Source organism: Herpailurus yagouaroundi, unplaced genomic scaffold (genome assembly GCF_014898765.1).
Source record: "Herpailurus yagouaroundi ecotype Mexico unplaced genomic scaffold, PumYag 197, whole genome shotgun sequence".
Classification (NCBI taxonomy): domain Eukaryota; kingdom Metazoa; phylum Chordata; class Mammalia; order Carnivora; family Felidae; genus Herpailurus; species Herpailurus yagouaroundi.
Genome location: NW_024412428.1, coordinates 6,821,169 through 6,826,255, shown reverse-complemented (window position 1 = coordinate 6,826,255; position 5,087 = coordinate 6,821,169).

The following is a 5,087-nucleotide window of genomic DNA, read 5'->3' as shown; positions in this document are numbered from 1 at the left end:
GTTTTCCCTACCATCACTATGGTACCACCAACGCAGATATTACGCAGTGAATGGAGATCCCAGTATTCTTAGAAAAGTAGCTTTGGCTTCTCGGAGCCCCCCCCCCCGCGGGGGGAGGGGCTCAGAGAAGCCCAGGGATGATGCATGGCTCACGCTTGGTGAACCACACAGCACGATAACATGGGGTAGACATTGGTATTCCAGGTGGACATCGAGTTTTGTCCGTCCCACCTCCGTTCTTGCCTTGCGAGACCCAACTCATTTGCCATGTTCAGCTGGGGCCTCCGATCACAGTATCCGCCCGAGTGCGACCCCGGCCTGTGGTCACAGGACTGGCACGTGAGCCGGGAGGGATGGATCTGTGGCGAAAATGCTTATCACCTCGGACGACCGGTGTCGCACTCTAGGGCTGCCACGACATGCCACTTGCCGTCACTGTAGGACTTTGGGCAAGAGAGGGATACTCTTTTGTCGGGACCGTTTAGCTGGAATGAGGGAAGCCTGGAGCTGACCGTTGCCATCTCTCCTTTTTGCCTACCCCCTACCCCCTCGCTCCCACCCTGCAAGGAGAAAGCCTGTCCACAGCAGGGAAGAATAAAGCCCGCACAGAGAGAGGAGCGAAGTCGAAGGATAGGGAGAAAGGGCGAGAGATCTCACCACCTCGCTATGTCCCTGGAGCTCCTGAGGACGGTGCTGCTCGGCCCTTAATTGGTTCCGTGAGCCAATAGGTACCTTTTGGCTTAAAGTGGTTTGAATTCAGTGTCTGACCCTATCAGTAAAGAGCCGGTAGACTCTTTAGGGAAGATTCCTTTAGGGAAGGAAAGAGCTCTATCAGTAAAGAGCCGTGATTAGCAGAGTTAGCAGGCGCCAGGAGGCCATTCTTAACTACACGAAGAGTCCTCGGGGTGAAGGAGAATTTCAGAGAATGTCTTCTCCCTGGTGGGTCAGAGCAAAGTATCACAGACTGTGCAGGTCTGTGAATGGATGTACACATTGAATGGGCGGACAACCGCCTCAAGGAGGCACGGCCAAGGGCGCCTGGGTGGCTCAGTCGGTTGAGCGTCCGACTTCGGCCCAGGTCATGATCTCATGGTTCGTGCATCCGAGCCCCGCGTCGGGCTCTGTGCTGACGGCTCGGAGCCTGGAGCCTGTTTCGGATTCTGTGTCTCCCTCTCTCTGACCCTCCCCCGTTCATGCTCTGTCTCTCTCTGTCTCAAAAATAAATAAACGTTAAAAAAAAAAAAATCAAAGAGGCATGGCCAGACAGGAAGGACAGAGATCTCGTATCCTGAGTCTCCACGTAGGCCTGAGCATGGCTTCCCTGCAGGTGTGGGAGATGGGAAGAAACACCATTCCTGCTGTCCCCAGGAAGCCCCGTGCTGCTCCAGGAAGAGGCAGCTCATGCTCCGGTTGTGACTCATGCTGTGGCAACTGGATGACGAATTCCGAAACCATCCACCCGAGCCTAAACGCTCCCGTGTGGCGAAAGGGCAGGTGCATGGGCCACAGCAGTGGTCACAAAGAGCAGTGGTCCAGGGAATCCTATTTAAGTCGTACCAGCCACCTGGTCAGAACTGATACTCGGTTTCAGGGACAGACAGTCGTCTTTGTCCCAGGTCTGTTCACAATCCCATGCAGGTTTTGAATGGCTCATATATAGCACGGATTACTGCATCACTCCAAGTTCTTGGTTGCAGACCACCGAAATGAATTCCAGCTACTGAAGCAGACCGGGTACTGAATGGAAGGTCACCTGGTAGTTCCCCGAATCAATGCAAAGTATCAGGGAAATGGCTGGAAATCGGGCAGGAAGGAAGAGAAGGTATAGCCAGCGTCTCGCCCTCGACTATCCCTCCTACCATTGTCATAGGTCATCTGCCATCACTCAGAGGCTCTTAACTTTATGGCCATAGGAAATAATCTCCGACATGCCTCTCTGTGTCACTCTTCCTTAGAGTCAGACTTCTAGGGGAAGCGCCGGGCCCAAGTCCTGTGCACAGGCCTGATCTGCTGGGGAAGGAGGAGAGAAGTAAATATCTCATCCCCACTGGATCCCCACTCCCCACTCCCCCCCCCCCCGGGGAGAACTCCCACAACGTGCAGAGGTCTACCTCGGTGGATGCCTGCTTTCTTCCAGAGCTAACTTTAATTTATATTTGATAAAATAAAATCTAGATGATTATCAGAAAGAGGGGGGATGCTAGTCATAAAAAGGAAAAAAAAATTCCAGTGATGCCAGTTATAACTCTTGACTTTAGAGAAGGGAAAAACGAATGATTCAGGAGGATCATGATTTGTCCAAAGTTATAGAATTCGGGGCCTGACAGAGTCTGGACCTCAAGTTCTTGACTGCAAGTCTAGGGCTCTTTCCTCTCCAATCTTCTATTCTTGCGTGAGCATGGAAGGATCCAGAGAGCTCTCATCCGGGTCAGAGTTTGTATTGGTGTATTAAGGCTGCCAGGCAAAACACCACAGACCGGGTGGCTGAACCCACAGAAATTTATTTTCTCTCAGTTAGGAGGGCCGAAGGTCCCAGAGCAATGTGCTGGCAGGCTTAGTGTCTCCTGAGACCTCTCTCCTTGGCCTGCAGGTGGCTGCATTCTCCCTCTGTCTTCACATGGTCGTCCCTCGTGTGTGCATGTGTCTGGAGTCTCTCTTCTCTTCCAGATGGGAGCCATATTAGATTAGGGCTCACCCATATGACCTCATTTAATTACCTCTTCAAAGGCCTATTTCCAAATGCAGTTACATTATGAGATACTAGGTGTTTGGGCCTCCTCATGTAAATTTGGAGGCAGGGAGACTCCGATTCATCCATAACAGGGCTCCTCTAGAAATTCATAACATCACGGAACCAAGGAGACAGGCATCTACTTCTGTCTGGCACCTTTCGGTGCAAATGAGCCAATGATGGAGGTAGCCTCTCTCTCCCAAGGTCCCCACAGCCTGAAGCTCCATGGGACCAGCCAGGGAAGCTCCTCACTGCATGACTGCCCGAGGGAGCCCTACGTGTTCAAATTCTACCCAGGCTGATCAGTTGTCCCCTGAATGTGGTGGGACAGGACAGGACCTTCCTTACCCACTACGGCCTGAAATGGATGACAAGCCAATGGCTCCCTAGTGCACCTCAGAGGGCACGTCCTCCCTTGAGCTGGGAAGTCCCGCTCACACAATTGATTTCTAGTTTTAGACTTTCAGGCGTTGACAAAACAGATAAGGAGTATGCTTCAGGAAGAACCATTATGGTGGTGATGAGTGTGTTTGTGTGTGTGTGTGTGTGTGTGTGTGCGCGCGCGCACGTGCCTATGCTTCTGCACGCATGTGACTGGGGGGGGGGTGCCAACTTCGGCTCCTGAAAAATTTCCCCCAAGAGGTTGTAGGCACCCATGGACATGACTGAAGAGGGATCCTAGTTTTCTACAGGTCACGAGACAAATGGATAGAATATTCTTGCAAAGGCTTCAGTGGCCCTGTAAACTCTACTCGGCCAGCAAGACTGTGACTGATTCACCCTTTCAATCCACATGCCCAATGCTGTGTAGACTAGCTGACATGCTCCTACTATGCAGCCATTTTTGGTGTCTCCCCAAGTGTCCCCCCTCCCACACGTTTTGTCTTTCCCCTTCCTCCTCTCACACCACATCTCGGTGCACAGTCCAATGTCCTGGATATGGAAGGTACATCTATTCAAAAAAGGATAATTGAAGGAAAGGTAGAATGGTGTGCTCAGAGCTAGGTTATCAAATCCTGGACCCCATGGACTGGAAAGGAAATCTATGGGAAAAAAATCAGCAGAAAATACATGGGTCTAAATCAGTGATTCTCAACCTTAAGTGGTTTTTGCCTCCAGAGGACAGTTGATAATATCTGGAGACATCTTTAGCTGTCACACTGGTGGGGGGGGGGGAGTGCCACTGGCATCTGGTGGGTGGAGGCCAGGGATGCTGCTAAACATCTTGCAATGCACAGACAGGCTCCCATAAGGAAGGATTCTTTGGCCCAAAATGTCAATAGCTGAGAGGTCGAGGAACTGATCTCAATGAAGGTGGAAAGAGGTCTCCCATTTGGACTTCAGTGACTCCCAGCACCTGGGCAGTGCTCACAGAGGGGAGCTGTTACTGATTCTCTGAATGACTGACTTCGGGGAGTCCTGGAAATGTTTGCCCCTGTGTGCTCTCTCCAGCCTTGGCGATAGATTCAGGTCCGAGCCTGTCTGTGAGTGGTCACTTCTTGCGTTCAGTAAATTATTCAGCACCAACTATGCCTTAGGCACAGCTATAGGCATGACAAGTAACAACAACAACTACAACAACATTAGTTAACATTTATTGAAACTTGGCAGACATTGTGCTTAGCATTCTCTGTGAATTCTATCCTTTAATATTGCACAACAACCCTGCGAAGGAACTATTACCGTGATCCCCATTTACAGAAGAAGAGATTGAGGTTTAGGAAGGACCGGTGGCTTGCCCAAGGTTACCCAGCTTGTAAGGAAACGGTGGAGACGCATTGCGAAGTCATGCCCTTGGATTCTAGGGTCCACACTCCTAGCCATTAAACTGCTCAGAGGAAAGAAAGCAGCTGTCCCCGAAATAGGTAGGATCCGGCGGGGTCTGCATGTGGATCAGCCACACTAGGTGGAAACTGCCAGGAAGTTTCATCCTAACCCAGCTTGGTTTGAATTTCGTAATTTGACTTGCAAGCCCCAACTTCCAGCGCAAAACACTGTGCGCTCAAAGACTGGGTTCTGTGTCCCTAGATGAGAAGTTCCGGTTTCTGGTAGCCCCGGGAGGTCGGTCGGCGCGCGCCTCCTCCTCTTCCCAAACCACGGGTGGCCTGGGTCCCGATCGAGGCAGGGTGAAGAGCGTTTGCACCGAAGCGTGTTGGCGCTCACCAGCCCGTCGCGGCTCCTGCAGGCGGCGGCTGGCCGCCGCGAGCTCTTGCGCGCCGCCTCCGAGCTCCCCAGCGCTGCGCTCCTGCCACCGCCTCGGTAACCCCGCTGCGGCGACGGCGGCAAGGACGCGCGGCGTCTTCTCCCAACACTCTTCCGGACAGCGCACCAGAAAAGGCGCAAAGGCTGCTCTCTT